At 51.0% G+C, this 25,446-nt stretch overlaps 1 protein-coding gene across 2 annotated transcripts in view; it reads right to left on the bottom strand.

Annotated features, from left to right (window-relative positions):
• Window positions 1-24,396, bottom strand: part of MYO6 (myosin VI) — a 132,846-nt gene extending 108,450 nt beyond the window's left edge. For both annotated transcript variants that reach the window (XM_032976712.2, XM_076053266.1), the window contains exon 1: window positions 24,243-24,396. The gene's annotated coding sequence lies outside the window, so the exon portion shown is untranslated. The remainder of the gene's footprint in view (window positions 1-24,242) is intronic.
• Between the last annotated feature and the right edge of the window lie 1,050 nt (window positions 24,397-25,446).

Consider the following 25,446-nt stretch of genomic DNA (forward strand, 5'->3'; position numbering starts at 1 on the left):
GAGAAAGACACGCAAACTCCATATATAGAGCAGGCGTCAGGGTCGGGATAGAACCCACGACACCCTGTATACCAGGTGAGGTAGTTAACATCTCCCCCACCATGACGCCCCATAACGGCTGTGTTGGAACAACCCAAGCCAACACTGCTTAAAGAGCTGAGCTTGATATCAGGTTTTAACAACTTGTGAATGAACCAGCTTCCATCAACTGTGAGGAGCTGATGTTAGGAAACTTAACTCGCAAGGCAAGACAAATGCAAATCCTGTTTGCTATATACTTATTAATGCATAAACATTATTGAATGAACCAAATAGCAACAAATCGCTGGCATGAACTCAATTCCTACTAGCTCTGTGACCCACGATCACCGTTCCTTCAACACGAGTGACAACTGCCCAGCAGTTGATTTACCACCGCCTGGCCTTCCACGTCTGTCATCACGACGCACACCCCCCACACGGGAACTCCGGTCATCCTCGCAGCAGCAGCAGGAGGCGGCTTCTGGCTAAGCCGTCGAACAACAAAGACGGTTCACCGCATCGCACGGCGCTTTCGGATGCGCTTTTGCGGCCGTCTGGAACGCTCTTCCTCCCGATATTAGGAAGCCAACTGGGAGCTATGCACTTTTAAATCATCATCTAGATTGAAAGCTAATTTCTTTAAAACTGCGTTTTGCGTTAAGTTTGCTGCTTTCTTTCCCCGCACCTCCAATTAGCACGGTTGGCTACGTACGGTGCGAAAGAAGTTCAACGTACACACGTACACCGCTTACTGGAGCTATCTCGCCCATTGCCAAACATTGCCACAATGCACACACAGCCGTCACGCGCTTCAATGCGACTCTCTATTGTCTGCGCACCCTTAGAACAAACAACGTAGCCCTTTTGTCAATCCGCTGCTGAATGCCGTGTCTGTCCTTGTGGTCGTTTGACCATACTTCACCACGCTGGCCAGTGGTGAAGTACAGGGGAATAGGCGGAGAAGCGAAGCAGTTTGGATATCGCTCGCCGCCGACGTTAGCAGCGGCCATGAGTTGAACTCAAGCTACCGGGGTTTGTCGCGCACTGCAGTGTGCCAACCACTACACCACCACTCCACCCCCCTTCTAGGGTTTGGAGAACGAGAGCTATATAATAGGTGGTGTTTAGAGACCAGAGGGGTAGAATCAGAACGTCCACTCCACGTCTCTGGCCTCACCATGTGCCGTCAAGAAGAGGCATTGCCCAAAATATCAACCAATTATCCACGTAGTTTTAGTGATCCGTGCCTAACGCCTGACACTGTATGCTGCGCGTAACGCTGCTTGGGTAAGCTATGTGGATTTTAATGCAATTTTAAATATTTTCTTGTTTTTTATTAGTTTGTTGTTATAAGAATAATCGATCTCTTCCAAAAAATATAACACGGCGCTGCTTTTGACAAAAGCCTAAGTGCGTCCCCGTTTTTGTATTTTTTTTATTTTCGTTTTGCACGCCATCAATTTACACCAAATGTGATAATAGAGAAACGTTTGATTAAATACATTCAATACAATCGTTACATTTTAATCTTTTTCATTAAATTTCACTTTTACAAAACCGTCATACGATGGGCGATTACACTAGTTTCTATACTTTTTCGTTATTTTTTTACCAGAAGATCAAAGGTCATGTGAAACATAAATTAAAAAAATAAAGCATCTCCTGATAACGGCGAGAGTTCTGCAACCATGACAACGCTATCAAATAAGAAAGAAAATAACTTAGCAACCATAGTTTTTTTTTTACTCCAGTCTCTATGGCAACGGCCAATTACCATGACAACAGTCCAGTTGCCGTGGCGATGAATCCAATTGGCAGAGCTAGAGTCAAGTGACTGGAGGAGTGCAGTAACCATGGGACCAGCGCAGTCGCCATGGAAAGAGTCCAGTCACTATGGATACAACTCAGTATCAATTGCAGTCCAGTATCCATCACAAGTCAAGTATCCATGACAACAGTCTGGTAACTAAAACAATCACCCGAGCAACTGAGTAGTGCGGCGAGATGAGATTGGAGAGGTAGAAAAGTGAGATGAGAGGGGAGATGTAGGAGAGTATGTGGAGGGGAGTAAAGTGAGATGAGAGGTGGGGAGAGTGCATGGACAGGAGTACGGTGAGATGAGGAGAGGCAGGAGAGTGCGTGGAAGGGGAGTAGAGTGAGATGAGAGGGGAGAGGTAGGAGAGTGCGTGGAGGGGAGTGGAGTGAGATGAGAGGGGAGAGGTAGGAGAGTGCGTGGAGGGGAGTGGAGTGAGATGAGAGGGAGAGGTAGGAGAGTGCGTGGAGGGGAGTGGAGTGAGATGAGAGGGGAGAGGTAGGAGAGTGCGTGGAGGGGAGTGGAGTGAGATGAGAGGGGAGAGGCAGGAGAGTGCGTGGAGGGGAGTGGAGTGAGATGAGAGGGGAGAGGCAGGAGGGTGCGTGGAGGGGAGTAATGAGATGAGAGGGGAGAGGTCGGGGAGTGCGTAGAAGGGAGTAGAGTAAGTTGAGAGGGGAGAGGTAGGCGAGTGCATGGATGGCAGTACTTTGAAATAAGACGATAGGAGAGAGGAGAAACTGATCCCGCGATTTGAATTAGAGACAAATGAGCACGTTGTGATGCAGGCTGAGACTGAAGCCACGAGGGATCAGGAAACCCACGACACCCGACGAAGCCGCCAGTCCACGTCCCAGCGACGCCCCCTGCGTTCGCAGCGGGCAGCACAAGGCCGCCACCCCTTTATCTCTCGGCAAGCCTGCGTCGTTGCGGTCAAACGTGGAACTCCCCCGAGACAGTGCCCGACTGGACCTTCGCTCCGCCACTGTTGCCCTCCCGGAACCCACCCCCGGCGTCACCGCGCCCAGAGCAAGGGTCGGGAGAGACACCGCGCACCGAACGGCAGCCCGGGCAGCGTGGCGTTGGTTGATCACGGAAATTCAACCTCCGCACGGTGGCTAGGAGATGTTAACTACCTCGCTAGGGGTATGCCGGAGGTCGCGGGTTCCATCCCGACCCTGATGCCTGCTGCTGTATATTTGAAGTTTGTGTGTCTCTCTCTCCCCGTGGTCGCGTGGATTTTCTCCACATGATGATAAGCCACTTCGTTGAGCTATAATTTGTGGCCAGATTGCTTCTGCAAAAGAGCTACATAGCTCAGTGGGCCTTGCCTGGTAAAATAAAACATATTTTCGTTTTTAGTTTTACGTCAAACATTTCTCGGCAATAACATTCTTTGCGGACTTTCAGGGGTTGAGAGGTTGTCACTCTTGCTCACAGACTGATGTCAGTATTAAAAGGACAATCAGACATAAGGGTAAGAATTGTTGATGCATTCTGAGTTTCAATGCCCCGGCATCCCAGAGCACCTGACATAACGGCTCCACACAATTGTTTCAATGGTTGACTGCAGGTTCCTCTTAATTCATTAAATTTAGCCTAGGGGAGCCCCTGTTGGCAGCTGTCCCAATGTGACACGGCACCGGCTTGCAAAAGGTCATTGGTCTGTCAGCAGGGGGGTGATATTGCTCTGGGTTATTCACAATTAAGTAATCCGCAAAGTAATTTTGTTTAAAATGTTGCTAAAGCTGGACCGTGACGTAAGCACATGTGGCCTACTCATTTTACAACAGCGTCACGGGATCTTTAACGCCAAATTTGATATAACGCAATCGAGTGAACGGAGCTACGGTCACGCGAGTAGGAATAAGCCGTTGTACGGCTGCCTTGACGTAGCACCACACAACAAGGCGGAATGGTGTTGGATGCTTCGAGATGCTGCCTCACGTCACACAACAAAGGCATTGGGATGCTGCTGGATGCTTCTGGATGCTACCCACACGCGCTTCGGTCCTCGTACGGCCTGCGTACGCATCTAACGCAGTATCGCAGACCGTGCTTTACCCCAGCATTATATATATTTTTTTCATTGTAACGCGATTTTTTCATCGCACGGTGCTGTTCAGGAACGCGACTACTGCCGCCGTGTTACAGGAAAAACACGACTGCGTGATCTAGGGCGGCCTGCCGGATTAGAACCTCGGCGGCACGCGACGACCGTGCCGCCGCTTTGCCACGTCGCCGCCCGCGTGAACAAAAGTGCGTACGGCGCCTCCCGCATGGCATCACCTGTCGCGCTTAGACGCAGCATCGGTTAGTTCTGTCCAGATTTGGGAACGAACGAAAAAAAAAGGACATGTGAATGGTTCGGGCAACCCTGGCAGAGGTGACAACTGCCCGCTGGCAATGATTGCCTTAACAAATCCTGGCCTATCACGGCCCTTTATGGACCTTGTAATACAGGTCTTTGGCGCGCAGCGTCGTCGCTTTAAGATGTTTCTCTGTTCATAGTTTGCTCGTTGCGGTTGCACCCGACTCAGGAGCCGCATGGCTCACGGGGCTATACCAAATAAATGAAACTTGAAATAGTCGAACCTTAATGAGCAGATGCAGCTCAAGGGGAGCCACGAGGTAAATTATTCACGAGATTTGTTTTATTTTCCGCTCGTAGTTAACGGTTGACCGGGCCGTGTAAATCTTCACTTTCCCTCCACGCCGCGGCTGCCGTGGCCGCCGCGACCACCCCACCGCGGTCACGCGCGACGCTGCGGCATGCGGCTCCACTGTATATCAATCACTCTGTGACTCGCAGGTGGCAGTGAGGCAGCGGGCTGTCGCGGAGCTGTTAAGGTCTCCCCCGTTAAAACGTTTAAACTTTTTTTCCACCTCTCCAGGGTTTCAGGTTTACGCACTCTAAAACAATTCATTTTGATTTTAAGAGAGAGATTATGTTTTGGCACATGGCTCATCGGCATTCTGCCTTTGGGTAATTGACACACGAGCAGAACGAGGGACAAAAATCATTCGATAATAAATCAATCGCAGAATGTATGTGTATATGTTGAACTTCTTTCACGCCGTACGTAGCCAACCGTGCTAATCGGAGGTGCGGGGGGAAAGGACAAAAACATGTACTCTGCCACAAGCAGTTCTAACGAAATTCGTTTTCAATCTAGACGATTATTTAAAAAAAGTCCACAGCCTACAGTGGCATCCTAATATCGGAAGAACGTTCCAAACGGCCGCAGAAGCGCATCTGAAAGCGCGCGATGCGGCGACCGCTGTCTTTGTTCGACGGCCAGCCAAAAGCCGCTGCTGCTGCTGCTGCGAGGACAACCGGAGTATGCGCGATGACGGTTTACGCCCCTTGACCAGGACCAGCGAGATAACGAGGTTCACTTGAGGCACGCACGTTCTGTGTGCATGCTACGATTGCGACCTTATAAATGTAATCATCCCAGCAGTGCAAAATGATGGAATGCAGCCCAACTCCCCCACCCCCCCCCCCGTTCCTGGTTTTTGGAACGTTTCTGACGCTCGCATTCACCCAACGGGACGGAACGCCCTCGCTTATTTGTCCGCTGGCCAAAGGCATGCGAAAGGAAACCCAACGCTTCAAAGGACCTGAGGGGGGGCTGTGGACTACGCCTCGCCCTTGCGCGGCGAGGGGCGTGGGTGGGGGATACGGACAACAGAAACGTCTTTCTTTCTTCCGAACCCGGGGGGGCCAGGCAGCGCCCTCCCCGCTTGCCACTCTCGCTCCTCCCGAGCATTTGAGAAACCACAGCAGACGCGCCCCCGCCAGAAAACCTCCGCCTCGCCAAAAGCCGCCACGCGAAGCCCACGGCCGCACGTGGCCTACTCACGTTGGACAGGCCCGCACGACAAAGTCGTGTTTTCATGACGCGGATTGGACACAACGCCGGTGAATGTGTTGGGGAACACGTCTGTTTATAACGCGGATGCAAACTGGACAAAGACGGGATCGAGTGAACGGAACGACGTCGCGCAGAGTAGGAGCAAGCGGTCGTATGGCTGCCTCGGCGTACCATTGCACGAAACAAGGCATTGCGATGCTGCTGGATGCTTCTAGATGCTACCCACGAGCCTCGGCTTGCGTTCGGCCTGCGTGCGAATCGCACGCATAAATTATCGCAGACTGTGTTTTACCCCTCAATTATAGGTAAGCTTTACTGTAATACGATTTTTACATAACGCGGCGTTCTTCAGGAACGCAACTACTGCCGCCGCGTTATAGGGGAAGGGACGGTATTGTGAATGAACTCGCAATGAAATGGGCGTGGTGTAGACGGTAGCCTTCTCACCATGGCCCACCTGCAATTTGTCTTCGTGTTCCCTGGGCAAATCTCTCTTGGCGCCGGGCTAGACATTGGCATTCAGCGCCTGGACACAAAGGCGTACGCAAGAACAGAATGCAAGTAGAATTTATCAAATGAATACTAAATTAAAGACGTTGTTTTGAAATAAAATGAAGTGGAGAAAAGAAGAAAAAAAATTCTCGAAGGCCCCAGCACAATTGAGCTGTTCCGTGATGTTTATTCTCGATTGTTGTATGTTCTATACTGCTCCGGCTTTAGAACGTGGTATTTTGTCTGCGTTCACTTCCTTCCCGAGTAATCATCTCAAATTTCCCTTTGTTCCATTGCCTCGGGATGCACCGCACGGCGGAGGCGCGGCATCAATAATAAACGACGACAAACAAAGAAGACGAAGAACCGACGTTCGAACTCTTGAGTTTTGCAACATGGAGATTATAATCCGATCGGAAAGGGTGACCCGTGAAACTCAGGTAAACACCGCACACCATCGACACGGAACCTTGGGGGGGGGTCAAGGAAACGATAACGGGCACACGCAAAACGCAATCCCCGTGGGCGTGCAGGTGTGCAGGTGGGCGGACACTGAATTTTCATGTGAAAGGAGCGTGCTCACGCAAGCAGCAGCAGCAGTATTAGCAGCGCTAAAAGACAAACAGGAGTGAGCCCAGCTCACGGTCCGAGCCAGACTCACAGCGCCAACACAAAGGGGTGGAAAGCCACACATTCGAGGGCCAGATACTAATAATAAACTAAACTTTTTCTTATTTGACCAGGTAAGGCCCGCTGAGCTACAAAGCTCTTTTTCAGAAGCGACCTGGCCACAAATGTTAGCCCAACGAAGTGAGTTATCAAGTGGACATTTCTTGGAGACCAATAATCTAAACGCATGTTTCTAAACTTGTAGGGGAAAAAACCCAGAGGACCCGGAGAATAATCAACGCGACCACGGGGAGAACACGCAAACTCCAAATGCACAACAGGTGTCACAGGGTCGGGGGTCGAACCTACAACCTCCTGTACACCAGGCGAGGAAGTTAACATCAAGCCACCACGGCGCCACATACAACCCGCTACTTCGTTTCGCACGACCCATCACCTCACAAACACGTGATCCCATCGATCCCTCCGCCCTCGCCGACCGTTTCTTGTCATCCACGGCGAGCCCCAAACCACTGCGCACTGCAGGTCGCTCCTCTTTCTGCCTCGCACTGCTCCACTTTGGAATTCCCTCCTCTTCCCATCATCATCATCATCATGTCATTTCCCCAAACTCCCTTCATCAGCTTGCTCAATTCAAGACACGTACAGCATCTATTACACTTTCATTCATGATGTTGGTTGTTGGCTGCTTGGCATTCTGGGCCTGTTCTCAGCAACTGTGATTTTTTTTGTAAATAAAAACAATAACTTAGGCCTGCTATTTAAAAACAGTCCACAAACGAAATACATTGTATACATTTCTGCAAGCATCGATGCTGCACTGATCGCGAATGAGAGGGGGTTATATGTTGGGACGTGGCAACTCTGGGATGCCCACGACATCCTGTGCAGTTGACGACTCCCAAGAGGGGCCTTAACACCCCCCACATCGCCGGCCAGACTCGGCTGCCCCCTGTCATTGTAATGCAAATGGCACGGTCAGCAGCAGCAACGTTGGGCAGCAGCAGCAACGTTGGGCAGCAACCCAGGGCTGGCACTGAATCAGGCATCGGAAGCAGCGTCCCTGAAGGGCAGAGCATGCGGGAATCTATAAAACTATTTTTTTATTCTCTTACGAGGTAAGGCCCACTGAGCTTGCTCTGTTGCTCTTTTCAGAAGTGACCTGGCTTTTACAAATGATAGCTCAATTTAACTGGCCTATCACAACGTGGAAATTTATAGTGGCAGCCAAATACTCTAAATGCGCGTCGACTATAGATGTGGAGGGTAATAAGTGATATTTAAAAAGACTTTTTTTTAAACACGCTTTAATGAAATGTACCTTACGAGGAATGGCAGACCTCCACGACTCCAAGAAGTGGCCCCGAAGCTTGCCTCAACGTAAGGGGACCGTGGTCAATTACAGCCAGCGTTAGTTGACCGTGGACAATTAGACCGAATATAGTATTATCATCAGTACAACGTAAGTATACCAAGCTGGCAGTCGATACCACATTGGGAAGTGGGTTAAAATTGAGCGACAATAATTGAGGGTACGACAACAACAACAACCAGAGTGAGTTAATAGAAAGCGTGTAATAAAAACCGGAGGACCCGGAGAAAAAAAATCCACGCGACCATGGGGGACAGCGAGAGAGACAACGAAAACTCCAAATATACAGCAGGAATCCAACCCCACGACCTCCTGCATGCCAACCAGACGAGGTAGTCAACGTCACGCCGGGCGGCGCTCGACCGCGACCGCACCTCAATATTGCTTCCCAACTTCCTTCCCCTGTCTCCGCCACATCCCGCAACTGGGTGCAGTTAAAAATTGGCTACCCCCTAGGCTTCGCTCTCCCCACAACCTCACACCTCCCCCCCTTTGGCGACCGACCCTCCCGGGTGCCCACTTGCAGCGCGAGGCTGGGTAAGCCGGGCCGGCGCTCCTCCTTCACACGCGTGGCAACCTGGTAAGACCCCCACCTGCCCCACACCCCCTCTTGCTTTCGGCCCACAGTGCTTTTCTGCAAAGATCTCCCATCAGCACAGTTGGCTATGTACGGTTCGAAAGAAGTTCAGCGTACACATATGCATAGACTCACAGTCAATCACCCACTCACATACCCACTCACCCACACACTCACCCATCCTCCGATGAGCACGGTTGGCTACGCACGGTGCGAAAGAAGTTCAAGGTACACATATGCATAGACTCACAGTCAATCACCCACTCACATACCCACTGACCCACACACTCACCCATCCTCCGATGAGCACGGTTGGCTACGTATGGTGCGAAAGAAGTTCAACATACAAATATGCATAGACTCACATGGTCACTCACTCACTCACACCCATTCACCCACACGCTCACCCATCCTCCGATTAGCACGGTTGCCTACGTATGGTGCGAAATAATTAAATCACCGTAATCTTTATCGTTTCTGTTTTCGTGTGAGCGTAATATCATAATACACTCTCCACCAACACTGATATTAACTATGCACTTTTAAATCATCTAGATTTCTTCACAGCTGCTTTGTGTTGCGTATTAGTTTGTTGTCCTTCCCTCCCCGGCACCTCCGCTTAGCACGGTTGGCGACATACGGTACGAAAGAAGTTCAGCATACAGTATGTACATACACGCTTCACGCACCCCCTGGGTGTACGATATGCCCTTTCTGAGAACCAAATGGGTGCAGGCTGCAGTAAAGGTTAAGAACCACTGATCTAATCACTCCATTTCAGCAGCCGTTGTCCACCTTGGGCACCTGGCTTCTGAGATAAACCCCCGCCCGCATTTGAGCGTTCCTCTCTCGCAAACATTCACCGCGCGCCGAACTTTAACCGCTGAAACTTCCCCGGCCTCCTCAACTCCGGAAGAGAGCCCCGCGGCAGAGGGCGGCGAACAGCTCGACGGAGAAAAATTGCCGGGCGTGCGGCCCAATCCAACGGCCGGAAGCACCCGCGGTTTGGATTGGGAGGCTGCGTCCACCCAAGTTCTAAGGCATCGCGGGCCCACTCCCACTTCACCCGACGTGCTTCACCGGGGCCAGCATGGTGAAGTACGGTCAGATAAAACTGACGCGACATTGATTGACACCTGGCACTACATCACCCCCCTCCCCCCGTTCTCCCCCGTAGTTTTCTACAAGGCACACGTGTTTCTCCTAGCATGTCAAAAATCGTTCAGGTTATGAATCTCAGTGTACGTTCTAAAACTAAACTATAGAACTAAATATTTGTTTTTATCTACCAGGTAAGGCCCACTGAGCTCTTTTTGAGAAGAGACCTGGATATCACAAATGATAGCTCACCAAAGTGGCTTATCGTGTGGACATTTCCCGCAACCAAATACTCTGAAAGTGTGATGCTGATTCTAAATGTGGAAGGGAAAAACCGGAAGACCCGGAAAAAAATCCACACCCAACACAGGGAAAGAGAGAGAGGCAAGCAAACTCAAAATATAAAGCAGGCATCAGGATTGGGATCGAACCCATTAACTCCTGCATACCAAGAGAGGTAGTTAACATATCCTAGCCACCGTGATGATGAGAGAGAGAGAGAGACACGCAAACTCCAAATATACAGCAGCAGGCGTCAGGGTCGGGATTGAACCCACGACCTCCTGCATACCTGGCGAGGTAGTTAACATCTCCTAGCCACCGTGATGATGAGAGAGAGAGACACGCAAACTCCAAATATACAGCAGCAGGCGTCAGGGTCGGGATTGAACCCACGACCTCCTGCATACCTGGCGAGGTAGTTAACATCTCCTAGCCACCGTGATGATGAGAGAGAGAGACACGCAAACTCCAAATATACAGCAGCAGGCGTCAGGGTCGGGATTGAACCCACGACCTCCTGCATACCTGGCGAGGTAGTTAACATATCCTAGCCACCGCGGCTGGCGAGGCTGGCGCGGTTGGCACGCCTGGCACAGAGGGAGCCCACTGGAAAGGGCCCGGGGCATTTGAAAGGCGGCACAAGCGGTGATCTGTATTCCGCGGCCGTCACTCACGCAGCTCTCATTTGCTGCGTGGCTGCGCAGCCGAGACGGCCACGAGCGAGGCCGCCAGGGAAGCACGGCAATTAAACCGCGGGGACTAATTGAGGAAGATTCACCACCGCGCATTTGGAATGTAAAATAAATAAATAACCAGTAGGACAAATGTTTGTTTTAGACTGTTGGGGCCCAATGTGGATTTCATTCACCGTGGGGGGACTGAGGAGAGGATTTACTGTGGCCGACGGTGAGGAGCGGAGTTCCGTCACTTCACCGTGCCGTGTGCACGCGTCCAACCGATGGGCTCCAAGTGACGCCAACAAGGACCAGCATGAGCCCATGCGCCACGCGGACCTATATACAAGTGCAGTACTAATTCCTTTGTCAAGGCGCTTTGTTTCCTCTCACACAGCTTAAAGGTCGTGATCTGAACGTGGCTCTTTCACTCCAGCGCTGTCCTACCAGACAGTCTCGTCCCTTCACCTGATGAAGGCCGCTTGTGTTGTGGCCGAAACGTCGTGAGAATATTATTGTGTTATTTTATTTTATCAATTTATTATTTTATTCTCATTCTACGTGGTGACTTTACCGAAAGAACCATAGAAGAAAAAGTGCAGTACAGTGCAGAATTTTGAATGTTTACAGAAACTGGAAATCTACAGCAAACTGCACACAGCGAGGGCCTCAAGTGCCGTGGTTATGGATTGATTTCAAGCGACGGGCTTAAACTTAGCTTCCCACAGTAAAATATAAACAAGGGCCGGTGCAACTCGATGGCAGTCGCGAAACAACAACTTCCAGGTCATAAACGTGAATAAACCCCCTGGGTTTATACGGGACCCGCAATGCAAAATGCAAAATCTAGAGGCGAGGCTGTGTGGCGTCAAGGGCCACCCTATTTTTGGCACGAGTGAGATGTAAAATCCGACGAACAGAGCCAAGGTTGGCAGAACCAAACAATAGTTCATTGTCGTCGTCATCATCAATCGCGAGTTGACATCGCGCGTCACGCCAGCGAGTAAGACAAGTCCTCCCCAGACCCCGCTCCACCGCCCGAAGAGCTAACAGAATTAAGAAGCGCGTGGTTGAACAACGGAGCGCTGCACGCGAACAGTAGCACGCACGAACGTCAAATAGATTTCCGCCCATTCTCGCTGAACTCATGGACAATGGAAAGCCTCTCCGTGGTCGTGGGGATTTCATTTTTGCATACTCCGCCACGCTTGGCCCGTGATGTTTGGTGAATGGTGGGGGGGCAGGCGGGCGGGCGGGCGGGCGGGGAGAGGTGGTGGTGGGGGGGAGGTTAGGACCAGGTCAGAGGTCAGACGGAACTTGCCACTGATATTAGCCGTGGCTGGGACCCCAACGCTCGTGGGCACGGCAGGATGACGCCAGGCAATGGCATCATCGAGAGGGGAGCGGAGGCGCGGTGGCACCGTTACGGCACTTGCTTTTTGTTTTAGTTTTTGGGAACCTCTTCAATAAGTTGTGCCACTGGTTTTATCTGTGGTAAGTGCCAAATAGCAAAACAACTGCACATTAATGTTTCGAGTCCCAAACGAATCGCCCTCATAGAAGTTATCGTGACCACCTTCGTCACGCACAAAGCCAACGCCAGATTCCCGCTTCCGCCCTGAGTTGGAATAGCGTTAAAACGATCACTCCGATCCAGCGTATCTCTCTCTACGCTAACTAACGAGCGGTAAAGCAAAACCGCAGCAGCAGCAACATCAGCTGTAGAAGTAGCAATGTGTGGGTGTGGTTTCGCGCGACACTCGCGTTGACAACCGTCTGTTGGCGATCGATTTGTCGATGCTCTCTGTACCACTCGTCACGACGTCCCGGGCACGAGGGCCTCTCACAGCGCTCTGAGCCGGATCCACTCGAGCCAGCGCCCCCCTCAAAGTTCCGCCCCACACCCACCATCACCCCCCCCCATCACCCACAGTAGCCCACCATCACCCACACCACCCCATCTTCACCCCCCATCACCCACAGCACACCATCACCCCCAATCACCCACAGCACACCATCACCCCCCATCACCCCCCATCACGCACACCACATCACCATCATCCGCACAATCCGCAACACCCCACAATCAGCTCCCCATCACAACCACACCACCCCACCATCACCGAAACAAACTCTCACGGTGGTAGCCGCTGAGTCTCTACGTTTTTTTCTGGGGTGCAGCGTTGGTGCAGTGGTTAAGCGGCGCTGTGGCTCGAACCCGCTGTGTTCAACAAACATCTCTGAGAATAACAACGTTGCATGCAGGAGGCAAACGTTCTGACCCTGGTGGATGGGTTAATCAACCTCTCGAAGCCGGACTAATCGAGGGGCAGGGCCTTTCCGGTTAAGGGGAGCTGTCCAGCATTCTGCAAATAATTAAGTCATACATAAATACTAGGTAGACTTAAAGTACATGTGCATTTGATTGTTACTCTTACAGGGGGAACTGCAGGGGGTGGGGAGTGGTGACACAGTGGTTAGCACACCGCAAATTGACCTCGACAACCCGAGTTTTGATTCAAGAAACACGGCTAACGTCAGAAGCAAATTATACCTCCTCCAACTTTTGCCAAACCTGCTCTGAGCAGGGTGAGGTAAGTGTGTTCAAACAACCCTAAATGGCATATGGAGACTCCGTATGCTGTAAGGCAACTGCTAATAAAACAGTGGGTATATTCATTTGATAGAGTGAGGCTTCGGTGTATATGTGAGTAAAATGTGTGTTCAAAGGTCTCGATTGGAGTTTGAATATTTAAGTAATTGGATTGGGTCTCTATGTGAGTCTATGGGGGGGAGGGGGGGGTCTCTGGTCTGAGTCTATGGGGGTTCTCTGTGTGAGTCTATGGGGTCTCACTGTGAGTCTATGGGGTCTCACTGTGAGGCTATGGGGTGTCTCTGTGTGTCTATGTGGGTTCTCATGTGAGTCTATGGGGGTCTCAGTGTGAGTCTATGGGGGTCTCTGTGTGAGTCTATGGGTGTCTCTGTGCGAGTCTATGGGGGGTCTCAGTGTGAGTCTATGGGGGGTCTCAGTGTGAGTCTATGGGGGGTCTCAGTGTGAGTCTATGGGGGTCTCTGTGTGAGCCTATGGGGGTTCTCAATGTGAGTCTATGGGGGTTCTCCATGTCAGTCTTTGGGGGGTCTTTGTGTGAGTCTATGGGGGGTCTATATATCAGTCTATGAGGGGTCTCGGTATCAGTAAATAGGGGGGGGGGGGTCTCTGGTGTGAGGCCACGGGGTCGATGGGGCATTCCATACAGGCTATTTATAGGGAGACGAGCGAAGACGCGCACGTCACTTTCAACGCAAATTAACAGCAATCGTCCGGTAATTTCCTGCGAGTGCAAAGTCCACGGAGGGCGCTGTCTTGGCCCGCCCGGCAGTGGGAGATTTCGTCACTCAGTAACTCATTCTGGAGACGCATTCAGCCACCCCTCACCCCCCTTCCCACGGGGGGAGGGGCGGTGGGGGGCTTCAGCCAGCTCTACCAGAGAGGCGCGTCGTTGTAACAGAGCGCTCAAGTGACCCCCGACCAATCGTGGGGCGCCGCGGTGGCTTGGTGTTAACTCCCTCGCCTGGTGTGCAGGAGGTCGTGGGTTCGATCCCGACCCCTGACGCCTGCTGCTGTATATTTGGAGCTCGCGTGTCTCTCCCCCTCTCCACCCGTGGTTCGGTGGATTTTTCTCCGGGTCCTCCGGGTTTTTTGCCTCCACATTTAGAATCAACGTCACACGTTCAGAGAGTATTTGGCTGCTGCGAATGTCCATGTGATGATAAGCCACGTCGCTGGGCTGTCATTTGTGATAGCGAGTGGCTTCTGAAAAAATAACTATTTAACTCAGTGGGCCTTACCTTGTAACATGTAAAAAAAAAAGATTGCATGAAACGCAAGCTGATTCTAAATGTGGAAAGGAAAACCGGAGGACCCGGAGAAAAATCCACGCGGCCACGAGGAGCGAAAGAGACATGCAAACTCCAAATATGCAGTGGGCGTTAAGGTTGGGGATCGAACTCACGACCTCCTGTAAAGCAGGCGAGGTAGTTAATATTTTGCCACCCCGACGCCCATTTAGAATCATGAATCATCTTGGGCATCCGAGCTTGCGTGTGAATTGCAAAAGGTCCCAGGGTAATTATTTACCAAAGTGGCATTCTCACTGGCCATACATCAGTGTTTTTGGTGCCATTACTCTGGGATAGCTTCGGGAACAATGCAACTGTTCGAACAATGCCGAGGCAATTACACAGGAAGTCATGACTGCTGTGGCGAGATGTTAACTCGCTCGCCTGATACGCAGGATATACGCCCGCTGCATATTTGGAGTTTGCGTGTCTCGCTCACCGTGGTCGCGTGGATTTTTCTCCGGGTCCTCCGGTTTTTCCCTCCACATTTAGAAACATGTGTTTAGAGCATTTGGCTGCTATAAATATCCACGTGATAAGCCACTTCGTTGAGCCATCATCTGTGACAGCCAGGTCGCTGCTGAAAAAGAACTACAGAGCTCAGTGGGGCCTTATATGTGGTAAAATAAAATTGTTTAAATCGACTGCTCCGCAATTTATAGCATTTCTGCAGACTGTGGATTGCCACACAAAATTCGCAGTCAATCTAAAGCGGACAAAACATGCGACCATTTCCTGTTGCCAAGCCGTGACACTGCGCGCGTTCACGGAAAGTTCCAACAGCTCATCCAGTGCACCTTTTCCGTTTTGCACTGAGCAAATTTTAGCTCCACGAACTGACGTTAAGCAGCCTCATCACCGGATCGCCTGGAATCAGCCCGATCTCATCAGATCTCAGAATCTAATCACGGGATTCATCCTGGATAATGCTCAGATGGGTGACCGCCAGCCAGTTTAACGAGTGCATACATCAGCACCCGTTAACTGGCTGAAAGCATTTTTATAAATATATAGGATCACAGAGCTTGGCCAATTGTTGGTAGAGCTACCTCACTTCCTGGCTGTTGCTCTTCTGGCTTGTCTGTGGCTCCTCGGCAATTGTGTGATACAATTTGTATAAACGAGGAAGCAATCTAAAACAAAACATCGATGTTTTTTTCAAACAGATTGTTACAGTCTGTGGAGCGACGTGGCTGTCAGCAGAGGAAGTCTAGCAAAGCTCGCCATTGTACATTTTTACGCTGCCACGTCTATGCCCCCCGCCTCCGCTAACCCGCACTGACCAGAGTGGTAAAGTATGGTCAGATAACAGCCACCCCCCCCCCCCCGCCCCCCTCAAGACTCGCGCAGCAGTGGATTAACTAAGAGCTGTATATGTAGAGGGCAGCGCTGAGGTGTACGTCGCAGGTGAGGAACTTCATATGAACATTGTCCACATCAGTGAATCCAGTTTCCTGGGAATGGGACTTATGTCAAATTCCTTACAAAGCCTTCTGCACCGTGACGAGAAACCATCGCGGAGAAATCCGGTGATAGCCAGCGGACAACACTGCAGACTGACTAAGTCAGGTGGCAAATCTCCTCCGGCTTCACTAAAACAAGGAAGACCAATTGATTCACAAACTGTCCTCAGAGCAGGTCTCCTGGAACCCGAATGGAGACCACCAAGATCAATAAATCGAGCCTGGTCCATTTAGACAATGCTTACTTGCCAACGGGGATGGAACGGTGGCGCAGTGGTTAGCGCGTTTACACTGCGAACCTGGGCAACCCAAGTTAAATTCCCATGCAGGGCTCAGAGCAGTGGCGAGCGATACCTGAACGAGTCCTGGACACCCAACCACCTTCAACAACCCGCACTGACCCAGCGTGGTCAAGAGTGGTCAATCATGGCGTGGGGAGGCCTTCATTCAGCAGTATGTTGACAAAAATGGGCTTTACCCAGCACAAAAAAAAAGATCCTCCATATAGCCTCAACAAACTGTTGGGGCAAGTGCTGTTCGCGAGCACCTATGAAAGCCAGCACGGCACGAGGGGGTGGGGTGACCAACACCACGCGCGGCCGCCTTTGTCTCCCCAGTGGTGATGTTTACACACCGCACCACGTACTCATTTGAGGCTGAGTCGACCTAGGGGTGGCCCAGGACCGGTTCGGATAATCGCTACTGGTGTTGACCGTGAGCGGGAATCACAAAGCAGCGTGCTAACCGCTACACTATCACTCTTCACTTTACCCAGCACACTCACACACACACACGTGCATGTGTATGATGTTAAATATCAAATCGTCCGCCGAGATATATGTTCGAGCGACGCGATTTTTTCTCGCTGGCACGGCTAGACATCATCGGCCGTCACCGGGGGTGGGGGGGGGTTGTGGGACTGTGTACCGCGTTCGAACAGTCGGGCGTTTTTATCCGGTTGCGCAGTCAAACGAGAACGAGACACAAATACGGGCCGGCGGTTCGAGGATTTTCGATTGTGAGCGACGCACCGTTTCAGAAACTTCACACAGCTGCGGCTATTAATTAACGCCGGTCACGGAGTGGCTTTGCAATCGGGGCAAAGGATATCAAGCGATCCTAAGAACTGTGGTTCGGACGTAAATTATTCGTTCACCTCGTCTAGACAGGGGGAGAAAAGCTCGCAAAGTACCACCTACATGTCGGGGGACTCTGTACAACGAACTGGCTGTCATCCACGCGGGGATGACGGTGGCGTGCTCGATCCCGTGCACGTGTCAAACCACCACCGACTCACTCCGACAAGGAGCCACGGTTTCCGCAACGCCACGTTATCACCTTCAAAATGACACCTCGTGTGCATTCATGGGATGATTCTGGAATTTTGACCGAGGTGCAGCCACATGCGCAGAAACGCCCATATCTATATATAAACACACGACAGATGGCATCGGCAGTTCAACATAGGTCTTGCAGTTAAACAACCTATATAGATACATATATTTAACGGGACTCCATTCTGTCTCTCAACTTATAAATACTTTTTTTTTAAAGCAGTCTATCAGCTTATTGGCTTTCCAGACCAATATTATCAAGCAGCAGTTGGTCTAAGCATTACAAACTACATTGTTTTTTACCCTCTGGGTCTCATCGCCAGTCAGGCTTGTGAAACAAAACGCTACCGGATTAACAGATGTTACTGGCAAGAGCGCTCCACGTAAACGTAATATATCATTTTACTCATAATGCTCTACACGTAATGAGCTTGTATCAAGATACGCACAAATTTAAAACGCGACCGAGAGTAGCGGTGTCACTCCCTCGACGGGGGGGGGGGGAGTGGGGGGAAACTAAAAACCCCGCAGCCTCTAACGAGGACATATGGCCGTTGAGAAGGACATGAAGATCAATAGCTGTTGGGCACCAGTGGCCATAGTTACACGCACTTCTGCCTGGCGCGCTACAGAATGAAAGCCCTCGTTTTAATAATTAATCTTTACACACTCGCGTTACCACCCCTAATTTCTGAAAAAGCACAGCCGCCACTCGGGCGACGAAGGAAAAGGGGGCGAGAGGGAGCCCTCGAACACACCCTGACAACGCGGACCCCGTAGGCCCATCGCAACGCCGGCGTGGCGATTGCATCCGGCAGGGCGTTGTGCCGCCCCGCGTCCTCTCGCAGTGGCTAAAACTGAAACTGCCACTTCTTTTTATTCTACCTGGTGCAAGGCCCCCACTGACCAGCATAGCTGGTTTCGTTTCAAAAGCGACCTGGGCTATCACAAATGGTGGCTCAACGAAGTGGCTTCTTATCGTCACGTGGACATTCACAGCGGCCAAATACTCTAAAATGCGCGGCGTCCATTCTAAATGTGGAGGGAGGAGGGGGGGGGGGGGAAACAGGGAGGACCCGGAAAAAATCCGCACGATCACAGGGAGAGAGAAAGAGAGAGAAACATTCAAACTCCAAATATACAGCAGCAGGCGTCACAGGGTCCGGATCGAACCCACGACCTCCTGCATACCAGGCGGGGGAGATAACATCTCCTCGCCACCGCGGGACAAGGGGTTTGCGGTCGTACGGGACACGGCACAGCTGGTGCGCCGTCATTCTTGTCGTGACCCGAATTAGAGAAAACAATTGTGGTAAGGCAAGAATTGTTTTTGTTACTTTAGCCAGCGATGACTGTGAGGGCACGGAGACCCGTGGAGAAAAAATACTCCAAGGGCCCACTGAAAGAATGTCCGACCATCACTCACCGCATTCAGAGACGCAAGCCACAATCTTTTTTTGTTTTAAAAGAGAGGGATGAGTAAAAGGTTTGGCTCATAATCCGGCGATTACCTTGCTTTTCTGTGAAACTAAATTGGCGAAAGTATTTTTTTTTATTTCAGCCGACGATGACGACGAGCAGATGAAAATCTTCATACACAACGCGATGAATGACTGCTCACCAAAATCGACTGCTAACCGTGACACCACAGCACGTTACGTAATGTAGGCGATATTATATATACTAAACTACTTTCATTTTGCCATGTAAGGCCCATATACGATGTATAAATGGCCATTCAAACCAAACTATGAACCATATAGTAACGTTTTTGTCTGTGCTCCAACAGAGGAGGGTTAGCAAAACTACACAAACTTTTTCCTGAAGCCCTCTTGTCGTGGCCAGGAGACCTCAACATTGGTATCTAGCTCCTAAGCACAATGACATATGCAAGAACAATATATAAATGATAAAGAGAATGAGAGAGTCACAGCTAGAAGTAAAGAGGAAGGTCGTGAGACTGGAATTAAACAGGGGGCAGGAAGCTGACAGCACAGATGGCTGTGGGGGGAGGAGCTCACATTTTGATAAAAACCTGCCCTGGTCTGTAACCCTCACCCTCCCCTCTCACTCACCGAAGCCTGCCCCCATCACACCCCGACCAGCTCTACAGCCAAACGGACTTGCCTTTATCATTCTGAAAATAAAAAACCCAGTCTTCTTCTCTGTACGGCTGATGCCGATGTAGGGGGCAAAAGCTGATGTTAGGGCAACGGCTATGATTATCATTTTACATGGAGGTGGTTGATGAGCCAGATAATTGCATCAGGGGGAGCGGAGTGATGATTATGATGATTATGATGATGATGAAGATGATTATGATGACGATTATGATGATGACGATTATGATGATGACGAAGATGATGATGGCTAAGAAGATGATGACGAAGATGACAACAACGATGACGACGACGACGACGACGATGCCTCCCCCTTTGTATTTGTTCCGGGCCTTGAGTTGTTCTTATATTTCCGGGGTGTGTGTTCGAGGTGACCAGTCGCAACACTGCCGAAGAGTTTTCCATTTGTGCATCAAGTATCAGGCATCGGCTGCAATGGTCTGTGTGCTGTTAGAGTTTAGGAGTTGTACCCATGAGCTTCGCGGAGATGCAAAGCCATGGATCTTCTGCGTCATCGGGTATTTACGAGGTGTTTGTGACTTTAAAAAAAGCAGTACAAATTCCTGACCCACGCGAGATTCCCACGGCTGAAAATCGTCTGCGTAGAAAACCAGCTGATGCGTCGCAAAAAATCTCTATGTGGCGCTTTCAAAATATTAACACAGTACAACAAATGGCACGTCTTTGAAGGTCAGGGACTGGACTTGCTGCCACGTGTAAAAAAGGTGACGAATCTTTAGATGTCAAAATAAACCTCAGACTACCACCGCGATATGGCGATAGTAACTTTGATACAGCGAAAGATATAAGATCCACGATTATCATATCGCCAGTTTTTTTCTAAAATGTCACGACACCGTGATTATAGCTGTCCATTTATTTAATATCTTATTTTCGTGAAATTAACAACGCAATTACGAATGTTATAAATAGCTATTATACCCCTTAAACATATGTTTCCTGTATCACCACATTAAGTAAGCCTTGACATTTGTACGAGTTCACTTATCGGTTTCTTGCTTAACTGTTGGCATGCGAGTTAAAGTTGTTGTGGGTTGCATCGTGACAGATTTCAGAAGACGGATGGCAGCTGGCCTGTTTGGTGAAGTCCAATCGTTATCTTTATTCACGGTGGAAGTATGGCAAAAGCAGAATAACAAAAGGCTTTTTTTTTCTCTCTCACACAATTACAAAGTTGTTGGAAAATTACATCACAGTCATCGTCAAATTGTGAACTTCCATACCGTGAAAAATCATATCATGGCAACCCTAACAGAAACGCACAGTTCACATTAGGCCCCGATCTTATCAGGGCAACATAAGGGGCAGCAGGGCAGGGTATTCTTCCTGTTCTGGAGATAACAACGTGAACGAGACGTGCCGTCTTCGCGAAGCGAGGCTTAAAACACTAGGGTTGATTCAGGGGCACTGTGGCAAAAAAAATCCAGTGCCGTACTACACTTCTATGCTCCCGTGTCTACTCCTCATGCCGCCTTCAACCAACCCTGCAATGAACCAGCGCGGTGAAGTACAGTAAACCGACCCGGACTAAATCAAAATTGTGCCATTCTTAATCGATTTAAACCACAATTGTAAATTGTTAAGAGGTGTCGTGTTAGGTCAAAATTGCTGCTGTGTTTGTAATTAGCTGACCCTGAGTAACCTCCACGACCCACAGCACGGCGGTGGTGAGTGGCCCTCATCCAGCAGTGGATTGACAGAAGGGCTGCACTCGTACAATGACTTAGAATGGGTTGTGTTAGACCGTCGAAGTGAAGTCGGTGCTGTCCCCCACATTGTGTGTTCTCTTAAGCAGAGAAGTCACCCAAAAATACAGGAGCCAAGACCTCTCTTAAATCCAGACTTTTGACGGGGAGCAACACGTGCGCGCGACGGAGGTTGAAGCGTTAATGCGGCACGACAATTTCACACAGACGAATGCAATGTTAAGTTTGAAAGTATCATTTCAACGGCCATGTGTTCTTGTGGGAGTCTGCGACTTTTGTTCCCTGGGCTCAGGCAAAGCAGGACAGGCGGGCAAATCCCCCGCTTCCCCAAAGCTCTGCGGTCCTCTACATACACATGTGGGGGTGTTATCGGCAAATGTAAAACTAAGAGACCCGCAGAGATCCAGAGACCCGCACAGACTCGTAGAGACCCACACTAAAACTAAACAATTTTTTTTTTATTTTACTCGGTAAGGCCCCACTGAGCTTTTATTCAGAAGCGACCTGGCTATCGCAAATGATGATGATGATAGCTCAACGAAGTGGGATTATCACGTGGAAATGTATAGCAGCGAAATACTCGAAATAAACTCAATGCACCGGGCTTATCGTGATGGCAACGTGGTATGGCGGTAGTCATTGAGATGACACGAGTGGTGGTGCTGGTGAGCGGTAGTAACGTGGCAAGGTGAGGCGGTTAGGTGGTGTCAATAACTTCTCTGACAGATTGTGACAATTACTGCAGCTGCTGTGATGAAGGTGGAGGTGGTGTTGGTGGTGGTCATGACGGTGGTGGGAGATGGTTGATCACGGTGATGGTTGATCACGGTGATGGTTGATCACGGTGATGGATGATCACGGTGATGGATGATCACGGTGATGGTTGATCACGGTGAAGGTTGATCACGGTGATGGTTGATCACGGTGATGGTTGATCACGGTGATGGTTGATCACGCTGATGGTTGATCACGGTGATGCTGCTCCGACGGTCGTGGTAGCGATGGTGATGACGGCGGTGGTTAGGTGGTGTCAATAACTTCTCTGACAGATTGTGACAATCACTGCAGCTGCTGTGATGATGACGGTGGTGGGAGATGGTTGATCACGGTGATGGTTGATCACGGTGATGGTTGATCACGGTGATGGTTGATCACGGTGATGGTTGATCACGGTGATGGATGATCACGGTGATGATTGATCACGTGATGGTTGATCACGGTGATGGATGATCACGGTGATGGATGATCACGGTGATGGTTGATCACGCTGATGGTTGATCACGGTGATGGTTGATCACGGTGATGGTTGATCACGGTGATGGTTGATCACGCTGATGGTTGATCACGGTGATGGATGATCACGGTGATGGATGATCACGGTGATGGATGATCACGGTGATGGTTGATCACGGTGATGGTTGATCACGGTGATGGTGGATCACGGTGAAGGTTGATCACGGTGATGGTTGATCACGCTGATGGATGATCACGCTGATGGATGATCACGGTGATGGATGATCACGGTGATGGTTGATCACGGTGATGGTTGATCACGGTGATGGTTGATCACGCTGATGGTTGATCACGGTGATGGTTGATCACGGTGATGGTTGATCACGCTGATGGTTGATCACGGTGATGGATGATCACGGTGATGGATGATCACGGTGATGGTTGATCACGGTGATGGTTGATCACGGTGATGGTTGATCACGGTGATGGTTGATCACGGTGATGGTTGATCACGCTGATGGTTGATCACGCTGATGGTTGATCACGGTGATGGTTGATCACGGTGATGGTTGATCACGGTGATGGTTGATCACGGTGATGGTTGATCACGCTGATGGTTGATCACGGTGATGGATGATCACGGTGATGGTTGATCACGGTGATGGTTGATCACGGTGATGGTTGATCACGGTGATGGTTGATCATGGTGATGTTGCTCCGACGGTCGTGGTAGCGATGGTGATGACGGCGGTGGTTAAGTGGTGTCAATAACTTCTGACAGATTGTGACAATTACTGCAGTTGCTGTGATGATGAAGGTGGTGGTGGTGATGATTATGATTGTTGTTCGTGGCGACAGCGATGGTCGCGGTCGTAAGGGGAGCGGTGGTGCAGCGGTTAGCGCACTGCGCTACGCATCGTGAAGACCCGGGTTGGGTTCGAGTTCCCGCTCACGGCCAATTATCTGCACCGGTCCTGGGCCAACCCTAGGGTCGACTCGGCCTCAAATGTTGTACCTGGTGCGGCGCGTAAACATCGGGGAGACAAAGGCGGCCGGGCGTGGTGGTGCTGGCCAACCCCACTCCATCGCGTATCACGACAGTCCTGTTATTGTTGTTGTCATTTCAAGCCGTCGTGACGATGCGGCGATTAATAATAATTAGCCGTGAGAATCTCGAGACGAATGTAGGCCACGGGGAAGGAAGGAAGGGGCGACAGCTCATCGCGTTACTGCGTCGAGAGGCGATGTTGTTGACCGGCGCGGCGCTGTCAATCACGGTCATTAAAAACTAATCTACGGTCGAGTAGCGTTCACGTCAGCGCTGGGTGTTGACGCCGGTAACATCGTTCAAGCCGGTAAAAAGGGGAAACGTTCATAATGACGCGAACGTCCAGTAAACATCACCGTCAACAACAACAAACAACAACAACAACATGGTTATCATCGATTCGCTGACCGTCCGATGCCTCACGCTCACTCACAAACGGCCACAACGGGCAAAGTGGTGTTTGACGAAGCCCTTGTGAGGTAAAAAAAAACTACAATATGTGTGTATATGTGTGTATGTGTGTGTATATATGTGTGTGTATGTGTGTGTATATATATGTGTGCGTGCTTGGCGGGAACTTTACCTCACCGGTTGCCGGACGGCGCGAGACGACGTTGGCGGGAAAGCGACAGCGGCAGTCGCGAGCACGAGGCTGCCGAGAGGTGAGCCAGAGAGGAGAAGTCGCTCGCTCGCTCGCTCTCCCCACTTGCACTACTCGCCTCACAGGCGGCGGATACCTCCCCCCACCCTCTCCCTCCACCCTCTCCCCCCACCCTCTCCCTCCACCCTCTCCCCCCACCCTCTCGCTCTCCCCACCCTCTCCCCCACCCTCTTCGGCACCCTCTCCCTCCACCCCCCACACTCTCCCTCCACCCTCTTCCCCACCCTCTCGCTCTCCCCCCACCCTCTCGCTCTCCCCACCCTCTCCCCCCACCCTCTCGCTCTCCCCACCCTCTCCCCCCACCCTCTCGCTCTCCCCACCCTCTCCCCCCACCCTCTCGCTCTCCCCACCCTCTCCCCCGCCTCTCTCCCTACTCGCGCTCCCCCCACCCCTCTCGCCCCCGCCCCTCTCGCTCTCCCCCCCGCCCCTCTCGCTCTCGCCCCCGCCCCTCTCGCTCTTCTCCCGCCTCTCTCGCTCTCCCCGCCCCTCCCACTCTTCCCCCGCCCCTCCCACTCTTCCTCCCGCCCCTCCCACTCTTCCCCCCGCCCCGTTCGCACTCCCCCCCCACTCTCTCTTTATCTCCTCACCCTCCCACCCCCCTCGCTTCCCCACTCTCTCTTTATCTCTCCCCCCTCCGCCTCTCTCGCGCTCTCCCGGCAGCGCGCGACACAAGCGGAAGCGGCGCGCGAGACGTAGGGAGCCCGCCCCCCCTCCACCACTTGTATGTGGGGGCGGGTCCGAGGGGAAAGGGGGAGGGGCGAACGGAGGCGGGGGCAAGTCGCGGGGGGCGTGGCTTCTGAGACAGTCCCCTGTGCACTTGAATCAAAATGTGAAATTGTAAAGCTATTGGCCCTGCATCTAGGACATTGGCCATACGCATACCGTGTCAACCCACACACGGTTTAACCTGTCTTCTTGTACAGGGAAATTTAATAGATAGAGACCCACAGAGATACATAGAAACACCACAGAGGTAGATATAGCATACCGTGTCAACCCATACAACGGTTTAATCCGTATTCTTGTACATGGAAATTGAGATTTCAGGCCCATACGGGCACATTTTTTTTTCTATTTGTGTGTTCTCTCCTTGTGATGGGACGTAGGATGAACGTCACTAGTACAG

The sequence above is a fragment of the Petromyzon marinus genome, chromosome 60, assembly GCF_048934315.1.
Source record: "Petromyzon marinus isolate PM22_M1 ecotype Great Lakes invasive population chromosome 60, UKy_Petmar_22M1.pri1.0, whole genome shotgun sequence".
Lineage (NCBI taxonomy): Eukaryota > Metazoa > Chordata > Hyperoartia > Petromyzontiformes > Petromyzontidae > Petromyzon > Petromyzon marinus.